The following is a 20526-nucleotide window of genomic DNA, read 5'->3' on the forward strand; positions in this document are numbered from 1 at the left end:
CGCTGTGAAGAGTTGGTGATTCCAGTGTTTCTCTTTAAAATGATAATAGTTTATTGGGCTGCCTCCTTTAACTGGACTATGAATTGACTACAACTTCTACTTTAGAGGCCCTTCCTGCCACAACAGAGATTTTAACCCAGGTTATCATCCAGGGACAAGACCAAACTCAATATGTCATCAGGGATTTCAAACCCTGTTGCCTCTCATAAGAGAGCAATTTTCATTCAGTGGAGCGATTAAGAGCAGCTCTTCCACTTATCGTAAAATTGCGGGTAAACATCTGATTTTGTATTTTACAAGTTTAAAACCTCTGTTATACAAGGATGTGAAATAGAGAGTTTAGATCCTTGGGAGTATTGGTGTGTTTCACTGCCTTGTTCAGTGTTTTAGATAATTATCATCTTATTAAAAAATGCAAAACACATCACCTTCTGGCCCTGCAGTATATTTATTTGGTTGATATGTTTTGCATTAAACAGAACCCACTCCCGTACTGTTCAGGTAGGAGTAGCCGAGAGGAACGCACATAGCAGTGAGACCTTTTGCATTCTTTAAAAAAAAATAATAATAATTTGCTCACTTTTAAAACTGTGTAGGAGGGGATTCAAATGTACTTTTTTTCACGCAGGTTGTTGTGGAAGTTGGAGACCCTAATAAACACCGAACAGGCCTCAGAAATGACCTTTTCAGTAAGATGTAAATCTTCCCCACGCTGGAGGTCTCACTGCACAGTTCAATGACAGCCACCCAGAATTAACAATAATATTCATGAAAATATTTGAGAAATACCCAAAAACACAACAGAAGAAACCTTCCAGTGGACGGGCGGCCACTGTCCTTCATGCTCTCTAATGAAGGGTTGAATCAACGCCAATAAACTATCTCTCATTACGTTTTGCAGTAAGTGTCCATTTCTACTTGTTATGTAAAGTATTATCACTTCAAAACCACCTAGAAGCAAACCAACCACTATTCAATTCAAATGACAGGAAGAGAAAGTTGTACCACAGTGACTGACGTGATAAAGTGACTTTCACGCACCACCAGTCAGGAGAGAAGAAAGCAAACAGTCCAGCACATTGGATTTTGCCAAATTGATCCAAGTTTTCAAGGACACAAACAAGGTTTCCTGTTTGTGTTCTGACCCTGTTGATGTACCAGCGTTGGAGTATCTCAGACCCCTGATGTTGGCGCTCCAGACACATCCGGTCACTTGCACGCCCTGAAAGGTTCAGTCTGAACATTTATTGAGCAGAAATCCCACAGTCACAAAAAGAAATCAGCAAATGTCAAAGCAGGATTTCTCAGGACTGAAGGCAAACTTATTTAGACTGAAAAGGTAAAAAGACTTTGGGGAAGGGTCGGCAACCAGCGGTACCGCTGAGAGGAACCAAGGAAAGGATGGAGTATAACCCAGTGAATTCCTGTTTCAGCAGCAGACTCAGGAGTTCACAGAGTTTTCTGACATCAAAAGCATAAAAGCATGTATTTACAACCGCCCTGTCCCTGCGACAATCAGTATCTGTGCGGCCAACACAATACGAGCTCACAGTCAGAAATTAGCCGTGTTATTTGGGGACATCGCTGCTGTTTGTTGCTCTCAGCCGGCGCCTCACCGAGCCAACACACTGTCATTAAAACAATCATGCAGAGCTAATGTTGTTCCCAGCATGGCGTGACAGCAGCAGCGCCTTTATGGAATCCATCGGAGCACGCCTGAAGAGGAAAAGCATTTCTGTGTGTTCACACTCAAAGACGAGCAAGAGAGTCGCTCATCAGGAAGGAGTGAAGAATATAAAAAATAAAAAAAAAGAAGAATATTCTCAAACACATGCCGTTTTCTTTTTGACTCATTTAGACCCACAGGAGGCCAGTCTCAGTTCTGAAGTTGTGCAGGAAATCCAGAGTGACGTTTTTTTACAGTCCAACCAACCACTTCAGGTTCCGTCTCACACTTCCTGTTTAACCAACGTTGCCGGTCGACAAGCTGCACCAATGCAGCTTCTCTATGGTGGGTGTGTCTTCACCTGTACCTGCCCTGCGTGGAGGTAACTACACACTGCCAACTAATCCTCCGTCATCGCAGTCAAACCTGCATTTGGGTGTGTAATAAAATCAAACTGAAAGAACGTTTGTGATGTAACTGCTTTTTAAATTGTTTGGGTTAAAAAATGGCATCCATCCTTTAAGTGGCTGAAGAGACAGCAGAAGCAAACGTAGCTTCAGTTTCAACAGTGATGACAGCAGCTGGGATTCTAATTGTCTTTATTTTGACTAATTAATTACAGAAATGTAAATTCTCATTGCTTTACTTTTACACTGCAAACTTTATATAGAATATTTCTAAGTCCCCGTAAGAAAGTTCCTTGTGTACTGATCATACAATACCGATATATATAAAGATATGTTCTATGTTAAACTAAATGAAGTGACAGTTGGATGGCCTGTGATGGACTAAGGCCATATTTACACGAGGTTCTAAATGAAAACATCGTTCTCGCGTTTCTTTTCATCTCGTCCTCGGAGACGAGTGGAGCAGATCTGTGTTGAACGTAGCAGACTAATAGATGCGACACGAAACAGACGACTTCCTCAGTTGGATGGAAGTTTTCAGTTGAATAAACTGAGATGGAATCATGCATGGCTGAAGAATTTACATATTAATGCAGCAGTGCAACAAATGCCCTCATTAATTCATTTTGTTTTTTAAATCAGGTAAACCACTAATAATCACACTTGCAGCTATCTTTTTTTTTTTTTTTTACTAATACAACCACAAGAATGTTAAACCAATATTGAGAAGCACTTTGTCAAAAACAACCACATGTGGAGGAAAAGCTGTTGAGATATTTGGGGAAATTCATTCTGTGTTTTTTGTAGTGACGGAAACAAACAACCGGCTTGGTAGAGTTTGGTAACATTAACCAAATAAACAATAGTGTGATTTATCTAATAATCTTTTTTTTTTTTTTTTTATCCTACTTGAACACCTGAAATATCAGCCAAGCGGAAATCTGAGTATCAAGTTTAAACGTGAAAGAGACATGATGAGACACCTGAAAACAGCCCGGCTGAATCTTTGTGTTTCACTGAGAGGCAATTATTAAGCATTCACAGTTATGTGGCCGTCCTCGCCCCCCTGTGTGGCGTCTTTGTGTTGAGCCAGGAGAAATAACCACCGTCAGTGGTGCCAATAAAGAGCTGAGAAATGTGGTTGGAAATCTGTCAGTTTTACTATATTTTCTACTTTGGCGCAGCGCCAAATGATAAGCGAATAAATCGACTTGGAGATGTCTGGCGGTGACAGAGTGAAGCTGCTGCTGAGCTTGTATTAGTCACTGTGATTGACTGGTGAATCGTTAATACCACCTTCTGTGGGCATATTTCCTGTGGCAGCTGCAGGTCCTACGGAGTCACAATCTTTTCATTTATTATGGTCGCTTAAATGCAAAATTAGTGTGGATTTATGTAACTTGGACTAATTAAAGTCACTCTCGCTGTGGCACTCAGACAGACAGGAGGAGGCCGTCACTTTTGTGTCAATAAAACATCATTTATTTTCAGTCAAAGTAATACGTGCTCAAAGCTGTACTCGTGTTCCGCTGGTATCTAAATTATACTTAAATACAACAAAAAGGCCAACTGACTGAAAATCCTTCTTCCAGGCGACTAAGCAACATTTTAAATTTATGCTTTTTGTAGTGATCTGCAAATCAATTTGGAAAAAGCATGAGCAAAGCAATTTTCTGAGGAGTTGCTATTTACTAATTTCCTACTTATGGGAGGAGGAACTAACTCAGTCTCCCTGAGAGCCACAAGAAAACGTGTAAGCAACCTTCACATTAGTCTAACTGTTATCTAACCTTTATAAAACCTGGCATTGCTGTCTGCATGAGGTTATCTCCGCCGTTCTGTTGCTGCTGCTTCTTGTAATTAGTTCAGAATTTGTTCCTAAATTTGCATTTTCTTCCCCAGAATCGATAATAAACATTATGGTATATATTTTTCAAAATACTTAATGAAATCAGCTCAATTCAATTAGTGAGTCAGACATTAAACTGATTGACTAATAACTATTCATTCTATTACTAATTTTAAGTTCCTTTCACAGCATTGCTCATGACACCACTTCACACTCTGTTTTGGCATCTTGCTCAAGGGCACTTCGTCATATGGACAGGTCGAGGTGGGGGTTCAATCCAATAAACTTTTGATTGGACCCGCTCAACCAGACATGTAGTTTCTCTCTTTCACACAGTAGACCAGCACTTCTAGATGATATCTTCAGGCACATGCAAAGTATAAAAGCTGAAATAGCAATAAGCTGCACTGTAATGAAAAACTTCAAACAATCACAAACATGTACAAACGTATGGAGAGGAAGGTTTAAACATCCTTCTCTTGTTTATTTTCTTGTTTCCTCAATCTGGCAGCAAATAAAGTTTCTACTAAATATCTCTGAGATTATAATTTAGCTGTTTGGTAGTTTAGTTTTAAGGAGACGGCGAGTAGCGTTTTCACCGACGGCCAGACTTTCTCATTAGGAAGAATCAGAGCACTGCAGCTTCAATCAATATCATATTCAGCATCATGCTGCGGCACGTAGTCAGAATAGCATCCGATGTTTATTATTGTACAGCTGGAAATGATCATTAACAAATACACCATTTATGGTCCTCATCTGTTTGAGTGAATTATTGATGTCTTTGGCAACAGGAACTCTTCAGCAGGAGCACTGTGTCTTCAGCACAAACACATCATCAGGGAGGTACGCGGGACGGAGTGAGTTGTAAATCACTGAAACATGGCCGAACACATGTGGTTTTATTAATTTCGTTGAAACAATGAAAAGTAAAACAAAGCTAAACCACATTGCTATGCACAGACCGTAACTACAGCGACATGAATCCCTGTAATACCTGTAATCAATTAAAAATGAAGAACGGCATTTTATTGTACAAAGAAAATGTGAATTATGAAAATAATATCAAGCAGTTTTCCTTCTGTATTTCTGTGCAATAATGCAGGAAAATGACAAAGCGAGTGCTGGCCAGACGCATTCCCACTGTTTCGTGTGAACTCGTCAGTCCAGCCTAATAACCCTGGCAGAACGGCTGTTTGTGTCAGGTAATGTGTTTTTCTGCCTTGAAAACATTTTGGCAGCGATGATTCAGAATTATCTGGTGCCTGTCAGAATCTGCTAATCTCTGGATCTGATTGGAGACATTCTTTGTCACGAAAACTAATTTCAAGGCAATTGCTATTCTTGTTCTTCTTCCGATTAAATTCTTTATTTTACAACAGAAGTTTATTCAACCTTAAATGTGACCTGTCAGCTGTAAAGGGAACAAATGAAACTAAATTTAATTAAATTGAAAATGCTGTTTTTTTTCTTGAGCAATCTCACCCGACCACAGTCACATCCCTTTAAAAAAGAAAAGCCTTGACGCCAAACATCTCGAAGTCTCTGGAGGCCCTGAGCAGAAATCCCCTCAAACGGTCCTCAGTAATGATCCGTCTCCTCTTCATGTCTGTAAACAAACACACTCAGTGGCCACATCCTTCCTGCACTCCCTGATCGCTGGCAGAGCAGCAGCTTGTGAATACAGGTGGGTGATGTCGCTGTAAATGTTAGTCAGTTGGCCATGGACCTTCAGCGCTCTGCCAGGTCTCAGTCAGGATTTGGCGGCGTTATAACCTGCATATGTATCCTGCTTTGTGAGACTGGACACCATCTGCAGTGTGTCAGCTGTGTGTGTGTGTGTGTGTGTGTGTGTGTGTGTGTGTGTGTGTGTGTGTGTGTGTGTGTGTGTGTGTGTGTGTGTGTGTGTGTGTGTGTGTGTGTGTGTGTGTGTGTGTGTGTGTGTGTGTGTGTGTGTGTGTGTGTGTGTGTGAGGAGGAGCTGGATTTGCATGAGCCAGAGAACGGTATTTATTCCCTGATAGCTGGGTGTGCCGTTATCACGAGCAGAGAGGGGAGCAATTTTATTGTACTTTTGATTATATGTAAATCAGCAACAGATTTCATCCAGACCGCTGTTGAAGTGTGGAAATCTTTCAAGGTGCATCAACATTTGTTTTTTGTCTCCTCATCACACCTGGTGAGCCGGAGCACACGGCGTGCCGTCTCGAGAAGCGGCGCTCATGCAATTAAAGCTGTCATAGTCGTGTTCACACAGAATGCAAAGTACATTTTGGAGCTGGAGTCGTTACAGGGCAATAAAGAACACAACCAACACAGAACGAGCGGCTGCAAGGATTTATCGCCTGAACTGAAAATGTTTCCACACCAGCAAAACAATAAAGTAAATCGTGGGGATCCAGGAACACACAAAGACACGAGAGAAATAAAATTTAAAATTGAAACTCGTGTGTCCACTGCCACTTCGCTGACAACTAACGCTGATGGAGACGAATTAATGCCGAGCGCTCAACACTTTGCTTTACAAACACAAATGGCCACAAGTTTCCAATCCTGACGCATTTTTCAGAGTTTGTTGTTCAGGTTTTCACACAAAATGAAGAAGTATTGGATGCTGCTGGAGTTGTGCAAATTGACAGAACAATGATATACTTGCAGTGGAACAGCCATAAGATTAAGACCACTGACAGGCGATGTGAATAACAATGACCCTTTATCACGGCGCCGGCTCAGCGGAGGGATAGAATGGGAAAGAGATTTGAGCACATTTGACAAACCGTCAATTAGTGTGAATCTTGTGGGGCAATATCAATAATTTAATTTAAATTATTTATTTTTTCCTAAATCTGTCACAATGTGTACTACAGTGGTATATAAATGCCTCATGCAGCTGTACTATCAGCACACTGTGAGTAGTAATTACTCTACTGGACAGTTTGGATCTGTGTGGTATAAACTGTTTAAGTGTGAAATACGACATCGTCTTGTTCCTCCTATGATGACGGTGAGCTGGAGCTGATGCCAGCTGACATGCAGGAGGAGGCAGTACCTTGGAGAGGTTGCCAGCTCATTACTCTTTTTACTTTTTTCTCAATTTCATTGAATTCTTTCCGACTGAGCGATCAGATCCTCCATTTTACATGAGCACTGCAACGCAGCTTTATAAGCACATAGAATATCGTCCAATTCAATCAATGCAATAATCCCATAATGCTTTGCACTGTGAAGTTATGATCGCACATTCAGCTTTACCCAGAGGCCAACCAGTATTGATCTGTCGACTAAACTAATCAAAGTTGCATTAATTCAGAAACTGGAATGAAGCATCCTCCTTGTCCAGAGTCTCATCAGGACGAGATGCAGAAGGTTTTCAGTGTAATGTGGCAGAGCCGCTTCCTGCCGGTCCTGCTTTTCCAGATACATTCATTTAAATACTCCAGTCAAGGACTATTGCACAGTGAATTATGTAAAAGACACGAACACAAAGCTCTGACATTATAGGAGGAAACCAGACATCTAATTCACAGGGGCTCTGATGAGATCATAAACAGGGTTACACCATCTCCTCAGATCCAATCGGATAGCGGAAAACTGATTACTTACCCGCCATGTAACGCAGCTACTGAGACATACAACCACACACATGCATTAACACATTTTGAGACACTACTTCATGTAAGAAACCAGAACTGGTGAAGTAAAGCGAGGCACCCAGAGAAAAGCAGTGAGGTAAGACAATGTGCAGATGTGTGAGTAAACAGGCGAATTGTGACTAAACAACGTACGGCACCAGAACGGTCCACGTTTCCTTTTTTATAATTAATGAGATTTGTGTTGTTTTTAGAGTTGAACATATTTGTTCAAAAGTGAACAAGAGGGGAGCTGGACAGAGAAAAATGGGCAAGTGTAATTTTCTTTAAAGAAAAAAATTAACTGTGATGTGAGACAACTGGGTCAAGGGCATCGAGGTTTTGTCACCACTAATTAGTCGTGAGAGCCTTCCTGTGGTCAAGTGGTTCAGGGAACAAGAGCAGCAAACACACAGCCAACGGGCAGCCGAGGCTCATTAATGCAGCAAATGGAAGCTGGTCTGTGGTCCCACAGAAAAGCTTCTACAGAATTCTAAAAGCATTCCTGCTGGACAGTGGAAGACCGGTAAGACGTCAGCGGGCTGCAGCCTGAGTGCCCATGCTGACCCCGTCAACCGCAGAAAGCAACCATGAGGGTTAAAAATGGAGACGGATGCAGGCTTAGCAAAGACGCCACAGCAACATACAGAACAGAACGGAAGCAATCTGGTGACAGGAGTGTGACGCAAACAGAAAATGTTTTGCATTAAAAAAATGATGAAACTCCAGGTGACTGCCCTTTGAGATGAACTTCCTCATTGATGCAGAAGCTGCATGACGCTAGTTTTAACTGATCAGCTTCACAAGGAGAAAATACTTAATAAACCAATACAATCATGGAAAAATTAAAGGATATCTTTTTGCTATCTGACAGGTTTTGCAAACAGCTTATACATTTATCGTGATGAACCAGTAATGGAGAGTAACTTAATCCACTGATTTTGGTGTTAGACATGTTTGCTCGAAATTGAAGAGTTTAACGATTCATCTTTTAGACCCACGCTGCAAATTGAATGTCTTTCAAACTCGAAATGCACTTTGATAATCATTTTATGTTAGACTGACTTAGGTCCAAATGCAAATGTGACTTTCATACAGTGTATTATTGATTTTGCATCTGCTACTATCTATGGTACCATCCATCCATCTGTCCTCCCCTCCTGGAGAGCAGAAAGAGCATCTTCTCTGACGCTGGATGAAATGATACTGTAGTGTTCTTCTTCTGGATCTACTGCCATTATTTTTAGAGCTGTTAATAGTAAAAAACAACGTATAACGTATACGGGCTGCGAAAGAGCCCGTGTAATGATTTTACAGCTCTTCACCCAGATTACAATGATGAATCATGAAAACTAATGCACATATTACATGAACAACATCATTGTCAATGACACAAACAGAAGATGAGAGATGACCTTGGCAACATTATGGGAAAAAGGCGGAGGAAGGCACATCTCTAATCCAGCTGCAAGAGACTCTACTTCCACCCTCACCTCCTTCACACAGCAAATAATGGCCATACATGAACAACGTCAGATCATTGGAGAATATATGAGGGGGAAAAAAATGGTTGAAAGCTGAAGCCACAGAGGTAATGGAGGCCACTCGTTCTTAACCTCGGCTCCCCATTACACAACCACTCAGTGAGCTATTTCAGCTGCTGCAGGTGTGGAGACAAACACATCTGTGCAAAAACAGAACTTAAAACGGATATGTGAGGATTAAAGAGTGGATAATGGCGGGTGGTTGATGGGTGTGTTCCATTATTTCTTCCATCCCGTGTCTGTTGGCTGTTTGTGGAACAGTCTCTGTAATGAAAGGCGTCTCTTTTCTTTTTTCTTTTTGAATGAGGGGCCACTACTGTACCACAACGGTCTGACCAGCTGACATGAAATCTCATTAAAATAAATTGTGACATCACTTTTTTTGATCACTTGTCTCCCTCCTACAAGAGAGGCACAGAATAAAACCAAACCCCTCTTGAAAATACGTCTAATGTAGGCAATACATGTGATGTTCACACACAGTGAGAAGCTAAACAAAGAGTTTTTAGGACCTGTAATGAGGCTTTGTCTACGCCACTGAATTGGACAAGCTCTAATTAATGACACTTTAATTGTATCTTTGCACTGCACATTGAAAGGCGGGCACAAGCAATAAGAAGCGTATTATCTTCATTCATGCAGGTTGGAAACGCAAAACCCAGAGTACAGCTCTGAGAGAAAGTTGACAGTTTATCTGCAGTGGTTAAAAATACCATTTTACGCAGGGCTGCCAACTCTCCCACACTGCACAAGCCATTTCTCATGTTAAACACCAGCCCCACTTCCTGTGTTTCACGTTAAGGCTCGGTTTACAGTGAAAATGCATCGTTTTCGCATTTTTCATTTCAGAGAAGCTCAGAAAAGGATGTTTTTAGTGTTTTTAGTGGCACCAGAAACCCAAAACACAGGAAGAGTTTACACTTGAAAACTGGGTCTAAGAGGCAATGTCTTTAAGCTGTAATGCTCCCTGCATCTAGAATTGATCCCGGAAGGAGGTATGTGGGTATGTGTCTCCAATCTATTTTTCTTTTCATTTTTACATCAAACGCTTCTCCTCCAGCGTCGCTCACACAGTTTCCACACCGGCAGATTTTCTTTTGACAGAAAGTTTTCCTCTGGAATGATAAACCAGCACTCTTCAAACAATGAATTAACTGTGAGCCGGATAATAATGATTAAGTCAACAATGCAAAATAAATAGAAAGTCTCACCCCAAGTGGAAGTCAAAACCTCGGCAGCCCTGCTTGAATGTGTCATTATCTGTGTACTGTAGACGCAGTAGAATATCTCAGCCTCAACAATAAAATGGCACTAAGAACCGGAGAAAACACAAGAATGCAGCAGTAAACGATGGCAACCTTATCGTTAGGAAAAGAGCTTTATGATGAAAGCCACCTTTACATAATAAGAGCTTGTCATTATGTATAGGTTAAGATGTTCTCTTTTTCCACTCTGGTCTACAACAAAGGTTTTACGTGAATCAATGACACGTCTGGGTTTGTTTATAGTTTTATAGTTGTGTCCTTTCACATTGTTGTCTCTGAGGTGATAGAAACTACTTTAACCAACTGACTGCAGCAATGATGTCAACATGAATAAATACGATGGTTATGTGACAGTTTTTCCAACTGTGGGTCAAAGCTGCTGCAGCGGCAGATTAAATCTGAAACTTGACAGTAACAAGGTACTTTATTGACTTTTACTGTTTGACTTGACTGTTAATGGTGTCAAGTATGTAGACAGTTATCATAGGGATGTACTAATCCTTCTAGTATGAAACCGAGTCCTCCCACATGAACAAACATGTATAATCACGCTCAAATACACTCTCTCAGTGCAAATATAAACAGAAACCCAGTACCACACACACACCCAACGAGTGAGGTAAAATCCCACTGAAGGTTGTAATTTGTCACACGGCATTGGCAGGAGGAGTGATGGGCCCTGGACCAGGGATGCCAGGCTGGATCGTTCTGTTGCCACGGCTGTGTGTCGGGGCCGTCCGGAGTAAAGGTGCATAAATCACCAGGAACTCCACGGCGTGTGAACCAGTGACCGCACAGGTTAACGGCAAACCACGTCTGGGATCACATTTATCCAACACCACTGTGTGAGGGACAGTCCACAGTGAGTCACATTCAGCAAAAAGGGGAACCTGTCCTCCGTCAGCGTGAGCAGCTCCTCTATGAAACGCAACTAATACATTATGAAAAATATACTGAGGCAAGGTGATGTGTTTTGTTTTCGCTCGTTTCGAGGTAATTTGCCCTGTAATAATTACAATCGCTCACTAACATATGAAAAAGAATCTGAACCTTTTCCAATCTTTGCTTTAAGACTGAGTTTACCTCAAACTTTCATTGTTGTAGAGACTGAATGACCTTTGAAGAGGAACAAGATGAAAAACCAGACTTTGTGTCAAAGTGCTCAGTGTTTGAACACCAGTGTGGGCTTGAACAAGTGTAAAACCCATGTGATGGTTTACTGTTGGGGTCACCAACAGCCAAATGGCTCCATGTGTAGTTTTGTATTAAAGAGGTCATATTATGCTAAATCCACTTCCTAAAGGTTCTCCATCAGTACTAATTGTCCCCATACCTGGACTGACGCCCCAGAAGTGAAGACAGTCTGTCCTCTCTGTCCCTGGCTTGTTTCAGGTTTTAAAAAGTGTGTTGCTCCAACCAGCCAATCAGAAATCAAACCCTATATAGTGTCATCGGGGGTTTAGCCAATCACAATCAAGGTAGGCCCTCCCTTTGACTCCTCCCACAATTAGGCAGCTCTGCTCTGGCACATGGCACCACAAGAGGAAGTCCTTCCTCCTCTTCCCAAGATGGGCATGTGTGGGCGGAGCCAGTCCAGCTCTCACAGACACAGCAGATTCTGAATGCAGCTCCTATGATCCAATATTCAAATGAGGAAAATCAAGGAGGAGCTAGAAGCTTAGAATACTGAAGGTTTCTGGACCGACCAGACCAGGAGGAGGAGGAGAACAGGAGGAGGAGGAGAACAGGAGGAGGAGGAGGAGAACAGGAGGAGGAGGAGGAGAACAGGAGGAACAGAAGGAGGAGGAGAACAGGAGGAGGAGGTGAACAGGAGGAGGAGGAGGAGGAGGAGGAGAACAGGAGGAGGAGGTGAACAGGAGGAGGAGGAGAACAGGAGGAGGAGGAGAACAGGAGGAGGAGGTGAACATCTGGAGGTTATGACTCCTTTAATGTCCACGTTGAAGCAGTTTTTCATTCCTATGGCTACTCAGTTCTCACACTTACACATCCACACAAACCTACAACTGATGAGAGAATTAAACCAGACTCATTCAAAGCTGCAGTGTCCCTCAGACATTTGCAGGGATGCGTTTCTTTTTGTGCCCAGAGCCGATGACGTTGCCTCCCGCTTGGACTCAACACAGCCACACTAATCAATTAGACTATTCATCTCAGGTCCTTGTAACTGCTGATGATTCAGACGTCCCTATCAGTTAAAAAAAAGGGGGGCAGGTCAAGGCCAGGGGGTCAAAGTGGTTAAATCAAACTCAGACTAAACAGGAGGATTCGTGTCACAAATTCAACATGATCTGTTCCCTCACTGTGAATCTAAAATGCTTCCGTTTAATTCTTTGGTAAGAAAAAATGTCATTGAAGAATTTAATTTCTATATATTTAACTCCGTCATAGTGAGGACTGAAATCCAGTGTTGTTGTGTAACTTCTATTGTGCAGGTTCCTTTCACTAAAATAAATAAATAAATAAATCGCTAACATTTTTTTTCACTAGTTCTTACGCTGTTTAACAAGCTTTATTTTGCAGTTTGAAACTTGAAGGCTGTTTTTGAAGGCTGAATTGGGGGGAAAGTTTGTCTGCAGTCACTGGAAATCTAGTTTCCACAATACAGAGTTGTTAAACTCTGTTCAACAACTCTCACAGTTTAATGGTCCACTTCACCTTGTAAATGTACAACAAGCAAACTTGAATCCTCCGGTGTGCTTCCACCAATAACAGACCTCTCAGTGAAGAAAGGAACAACTTGTGTGAACTCAGAGGTTTCTCCCCGAACGCATCATACCGCCTGGAAACGGCTTCGCCCATATCAAGCCAAAAGACTGTGATCGACGTAGTGTAACCTAATGCTGATTGCATAATTCTAAGTAGATGAATGAATCAATAAATATACGTACTTACATTTGTTTATTCTTTGTCATTGTGCATTGTTCCAGTATAATATATATATATATATACCTTACCGTCAGCTCAGGCATCCAGAGCTACATTTTTAGCATTGAGGGGACAAAGTCTTGGATGGAATCAGAACTATCTCTATTTTTTTTCTAGCTTTTTAATATATTTAACAGTCATATTCTTTTTTTTTTAAGCACTGTATCAATCCCCAGAGGGGAAATTCCATCCCGATTGACCCATCAATAGCAGCCGCACAGAGCAGGGCTCAGGGTGGAGCTGGGGGGCCGAGGGTCTCGCTCAGGGACCCCCAGTTGAATGTTATTGGGGACTTTGGGAGGAAACCCACGCACACATGGGGAGAACATGCAAACTCCACACAGAAAGGCCCCCTGGGAGCGAGAACCAGAAAAAAATATTATAAAATAAATTTATAAACTGTAATAATGTCGAAACTTGTTTTTGCCAACAAACTAACAATGAGCCCTGAACTGTATTCGCTTCCTTTTCGATAGATAATCTTCAATAAAAGAGGATTTCTTGATTTCTCTCTCTCTCTCACGAGTGTGTGTGAGCAGCAGGGGGCGCTGTGAAACCCGACCCGAGGAGGCGGGGTTTAGTCGTGGTTTCACCAATGACAGATCGACACGATGAGCGATTGACATAAAATTAAACCGATCAGTGACATTTGATGTCGCAGTTTAAATGACTGAACTTACTGACCGAAATACTCGATGTTAAGTCGTGACGGTAAAGTTACTGGAAGCTTCACATTCACATCTTTGTTCTCGTACCTCTGCCACCAGTCACAGCCGTCACCATGTCTTTAATAGAGGCTCTGAAAGGCGTTGGCATCTAAATGACACTTTCAATTGTGTCGTGATTAAAATCTATTTGATTTGACTGGAGTTCATGGTTTCATCGTAAGATCATTATACTTCGTGGCACTTCTGTGAAATTGTAGAATCCTTCAATCCCTTTTGAAAAAGTATTTCAATTGTTTTAGTAAATACTCCTAATTATCTATTGTGAGTAAGTATAATACCTATACTTGAATTCTTTCACAAATAAATCATAGAAACCAGAAGGAAAATGGTAGGATGAAGTAAATCATTATAGGTCTCGGGGGAACGTTTCTAATGATCAAAGTTTAAGCAGGTCAGATGAATACATGGACTATTTGACGCTCTGGTCGTTGGCTTCCTCAGTTATATATAAAAACTCTCCCCAAAAATTATTTGTCAAAATAAAGAGATTTACATTGTGACTGTATTTCCTTTAAACTGAAGAATTATTGATTTATATTTTGTCACAGCTGGCATGTGAAAACAAGCAAAGTCCTAAAAACGTAAAATGTCTCATTTTACGTTTACAAGTGAGACGACAACAACTTTGCATTATTAATGACATGAACGATAAGAAAATAAATGAATCAGGTTGATGCAGTGACAACATGTCCTCAAATCCATGCGGAGAGCAGGCAGGACCGCCGATTCAAACGGTTTGTTTGTTGGCATTGGGAGACAGACGTCAAAACGGGCATGTAATGAGATTAACACACTCTGTCAACATGTTTTGCCAGGGGATGAAATTACACTTTTTAAAAAAGGCATTTTTAATCCAGTATAAGTTTATGCTGAAAGTCACCCCCTGTGAGAGGGTAACTCAGATGGTGCTGCCCGTGTGAGGGGATTTTGTTGGCTAACGATGGAAAGAGGAACAATATGTTTCCTCTCGGGGACTGCGTGGACATTTTGTTCTCCGCCGCCCAGTGAGGCCGATGCCAATTAAGTGCAGCACGTATCAAAAAGACTAATTGCACCAATTCCTCTTTCTGTCGTCAACAGTCAAGACTTTCACGACTCATATCCACATGACCCACACATTATGTACGTGCTCATCCGGCTCCTTATGTGAGCGTTGGTGTCGAGCATATGGAATAAAGACATTGAGCGTGTCAGGCCAGAGCCTCAGCCTGGGCTTTTTGCATGTGTATGTATATAAACATAATCAGGACCATATGCTGTGCCAACATGTTTGACCCTGTTTACACAAGCATGCGTCACATAGTGAACCACTCAGTGGAGCCATAAAGTGTTGCTGGTCACTAACTTCTGCTTTTTCCCCCTCTTTAAATAACATTATTAAAACAAAAAGCAACACCTGACAGCAGGTATATACAGTATTACAGTATATTAAAAAGGTGTTACAACAGGTCCCTATCTACTTTCCTTTACCTGTTTGTTGGGCAGGTGGAAGGAGTGACATAAACCCATAAACAGGAAATGGTAACAGCCCAATGTCTACTGCATGCAGTTTAAAATAAATACTTGAGTTCTATGTGCAAGCCAGCCAGCCAATAGCTTTGCAGCTCCTGTAAAAAAAAAAAAAAGGTCCCCCCCCCCCCACAATGCAAGTATGCTCAATCTATTTGCTTTTTTTGTTAATCAGGTCTGGAGCATCTGTGCCCACTGATGCAGAGGGGAAATAAACGAACCTGTGAGGGTGAGGTCTGCAGCTCACCGTCTTCAACCTTCCAAATGGTGCCACTTGGTTTTCTGTTGGTTTGGTTTGTTGTGAGGCAGCTGACTGGGTCCATCTCGTCCGTCCAAGTGTCAAACAGCAAAATACTGATCACAAGCTGCTCCGAGTTGAAGTCAGAATACAGCCGAGTAGAGCAATTGTGAAAAACACTCCATGTAAGCAAAGTGGCTTCACACTAATCCACCATCACTGGTTACTGACATCACATACAGCCGAGCTCCATTCCTTCAGCTTAGTTTGGTTCGTGAAGATATATCTGGAAACTTTCAACTGTATTTGTGTGAAACTGAAAACTTTGACAGTTTCTTTTCACAGCAGCGTCAATCAGAGCCACTGACTTTGTGAGCCCAACATTTCCAAAACGTTCTGCTCTTTATCTGCATACAAACGAACTGCTTGGTACTGCATGTGTACTCTACAGTCCTACTGAATAGTTGGTCTGCAGACTATCAACAGTGAGAATGAAGGATTCCTGCCTGTGTTCTTCAATGTTTTCATTGTGACTGTGTGTATTTACTCCTCTAGATCACATGTGGAGAAGAAACATTTCTGACATCAACCAGGAACTGAATGAGCAACGATGATGAAGAAAGTTGAATGTTTACCTCAAGTTGTTCTCTGCATCAGGCCCGGAGTGGCTGGTGAGGAGGACCGGGACGGTCCCGGTGGACCGGGCTTGGGGTCTGGGCTGCTGGGCCGGTGTTCACGTTTGTTTATTTTCTTTCAGCCGGTGTTTGTTTTTCACAGCACTGAGTTGATCACAGCTGTTTCCGCTGTTCCTGAAGCTCCACCACCTCCCTTCACTCGCAGCTTCTTTTTTTCTTTTTTAAATAAACTTTATTTAAAGTTTCCACTGGCAAACGACGTAACACGTCTGTTCACTGGTCAGTGGGTTTGAAAGAAAGAAAGAGAGAACAAGGAGCAGAGAGGCTAGAATTAAAAAGAGGAAAGAAACAGAAGCAACAAAATGTAGAGACTTGTTCATTAAAACCAGCTCACCGTTCAAAACAACAAATGACGATGGAACAGGTAAGATGTTTAACTTTGCCTCCAAACCTTTGTTCAATTTGATTATCGAGTCAATAAATTCTGTGGCTTTGTGGCAAATAACATGAAATGATATAATTTGAATAATAGTGTGAGGGAATGCCACATAACTGGTAAACTTTGTCTTTTGGTTCCACAGAACCCAGATCCAGCAGCACCAAGCAGGTCGGACCGATCCCAGCATAGATCAGATTATTAGATTGAATATAATAAAGAGTAGGATGGAGACCTGCTCCACATGAGAAATGTCCTGAGATTCTAGATGATTCCGCTCTACATTCATGAAACTGAGCTGAGATTTGTGCTGAGAGCTTAGATCATTTTTAAAAAGTGATTTAGTGTGAGAAGCAGAGCCAGTGGTGATGACGGGGTTGATCCGTCTCTATGAAGGAACAGCTGAGCTGTTGGAACAGTGTGTGAACAATCAAGCAGTACTTCCAATATATGAGACGTTTCTCAACAGTACATTTCATTAAAAACAGACGCAGAAGAAACTTGAGGCATTCATGCTCATGAGCACTGAGGAAGGACTCCTCATGACTGTGGACAATGATATTGTCATGAACAAAGAGGCAGAGACCAGTGCACTGCTCAGGGTTTATTCATGTTCCAGGGTCGGTCATGTTTCTTTGAAAAACACATGATAGTGTTAAAAGAAAGTTCATTTTTTTTATTCTATATTTTGAATCGAATATTTTATGTTGTTGTTTCATTTCTACGGTTTGGATATCTGGTAACACTTATTAGAAATATAGATTCTAAAATTATTTTTAAAAAAAAAGATGTAATGTATAATGATGGTGTGTTGAACTAAATGTTCATTATGAAGCAACACTTACTTGCAATGAATTGGAAATATTTTAGAAAAATTCACTGAATCACAAGGCTTCACAGAACAGCACTATGGAGTTCACATGTAAGATTATAATTACATGATTTTAATAGGTGGTGATCTAAAGTGGGTCTGAGGTGTGAAGCTTCAGGGCTGAACACGAGTCCCACTCCGGCTCTGCTCTGCATGCATGTGTGTGGTTGTATTATGAAAACAACTCAGCGCCCACGAGTGGCCTGATATGCAAACTCTCATTTCCAGCATTTCTGTGTGTCTGAAACAAAAACGATGCCCTTTATTGTGAAGGATCGTTTGTATCTTGAACCTGTTTGCACATTTCAAGCTTGCAAAGTTTACTGGATGGAAGCATCCATATAAAGAGTCAAAGCACTGACCGTACAGAAGAGAAACAACATAAGAATTATGTGAATTTTTCAATATATATAAATTAAAAAATTCAGCTGAGTACTCACAGGACAAGACACTTATCACTGAAAGAAACACAAAAATGTGAAGGACATGCTTCTTGTTTGTTTTCTTGCAGAGTATCTGATAAGGAGAAGCGCCTTATTGCTCACTAACAACAGAGAGCAGATGGTTATCTGAAGAGTGGGCTTGTAAAAAATAACCTTAACAAAATCCATAAACTCCTTTAATGATTACTTATTGAAAACATTTTGAAGATATTATTATTATTATTATTATTATTGAAGACATTTTTTCCCTTCAACTGCAAGAAGGTCTTGTATTGCCAAAACCTCTAATCATTCAGTGATGATAATCCTCACACAGATGATGACAGACACAACCTCAGCCTCGATCATGAATGTAAAGACGAGTTCAGCTTCCAGTCTGGGAAACAAATGCACAATAACAACATTTAAGGGAGAAAAAGCAGTTTTTAAAAACAGATAAAGGAGAACCTGAGGGCTCAGAGCAAAACGCCCTGCTGACTTTTCTTTTCTTTACATCTCATTAACATTTAGAATAACACATGAGAATTTGTTAAAGCAGATATTTATGGTGAAGATATTGTTATGTGACCTTTTTCTCCCCACTTCTTTCAAATTACATTTTCTAAGCTTTACGATTTAATTACCTTTTGATTTATTCACGATATGCTGTGGGATGATGGTTGTAGATTTTCTTCACAGTCGTAGTTCAGATTAAACAAGAAACAACAACTAGTCGTTAGAGTCTGATTCACGTGGAAATCTTTTAGAAAGCCGATTCTTCTCGTCCTCACGGATCAACACGCCGTGAGAGAGGAGGGACTGAGGAGTTTAGAGGAGGAACGACCTCTCAACACCGTGGAGAGGATAATTGGCCGCTGACCCTTTGACGTCCATCATCCTCTGCTGAATAGCGGCGTGACGATGACTAACAACGTGCTGCAGCATCACACGAGCCACAACCAACACTCACGCCCACTCAGCTCCTCGCGCGCACGCGCACGCGCACACACACACACACACACACACACTCACACACTAAAACCCCTAACCTTGCACACAGAGGCTTATTTCTATGTGTAGTGCCCACTCACTGGAGTCATTGCTCACTAATGCGTGTAATTAGGGCTCTTTGATCAGGTTGAACGACGACTCAATAAGTACACTGAGTGGTAATGAAGAGGAGTTGTAGCTGTTCGTTGTGTGGTGGGTGAGAGAGAGGGTTCGCCAATGCATTTGATGATGTGTTGGCTCTGTCTTGGTGCTCACAGGCAAACGTTAAACTGTGGTGAATCATTTGCTTTCCTGCAATCACTGTTAGGGTTTTCGTATCCGGGTTTTTATAAAGCAAAAGCCTGTGAGCTTTTGTTGCGGGAACGAAGGTGCCTCTAAGCTGCAGAATGTATCTTTAACCCCTTTCCCTGGAGACGAGCGAATGAGGAAATAACGTTGAAGTTTTCATTGAAAGTATTTACAATGTGGGTGTTGCCATCAAACAGCGGGAGCTCCTCTGTGCACACAGCGTTTCACACAAACGCTCAGCGGTCATCCATCATGCACCAACAGAAGACGACAGCCTTCATCAAACAAACATGATCACCTGCATGAAGCCAAACGTCAGTCTGAAGACCTCCGGAGGCCACAGGGTGCAGACATCTGCCTGAAAGCCCAGATTTCTAATTCAGCTGAAGGAAAAATACCAGTGTAAGATTGTAAATGGACCCCCATAGAATATGGACCCCCCCCCCCCCCCCCCCCCCCCCAATATTTGCACTGAAATGTTAATACATTTTAAGCAGATGAATAAATGTGAACATAAACAATCAAATACAATAGGTAGTGAATAAAACCTTGATTAAAGATACTCTATTATAGAGTAACAACAGGTTCAAAATGCTCACGTTGTTCATAGATGTAATGACATTAATGGCCACGAGGGTGTGGTGTTGGTGAGGATGTCTTCATTCTTTCTTCACTTTATGTTGAACAACGAACCAGTTTGGAAGTGAAGATCTTTTGAAATCTTTTTCAGACTTTTCAGAATAGCGTGAAAATTACAACTTAAGTTTACATGATGTATTTTATTACAAACCGGAATAACTATACCCGATTTCAACATAATTAAGAACTTCAGATCCTTGTTGGCCTCGATGAATTCAAATGGTTCTTAGTGTCTGACGGAGACACAAATCAAGTTCAAAAGGGAAACGAGTTTATCAAAAAAAATCCTTTTTATTTTGAACATGATTAAACTTTTCTTTACAGAAATATATAACTCTAAATAAAATAGTGTGAATGAACAAAAAAGCTTTTTAAAACCTGTTTCGTCCTAACGCTAAAGAATCAATGATATTTATCTGTGAAGATGTTTATGTTAGAAAGATT

This window comes from Lipophrys pholis (assembly GCF_963383615.2).
Source record: "Lipophrys pholis genome assembly, chromosome: 5".
Lineage (NCBI taxonomy): Eukaryota > Metazoa > Chordata > Actinopteri > Blenniiformes > Blenniidae > Lipophrys > Lipophrys pholis.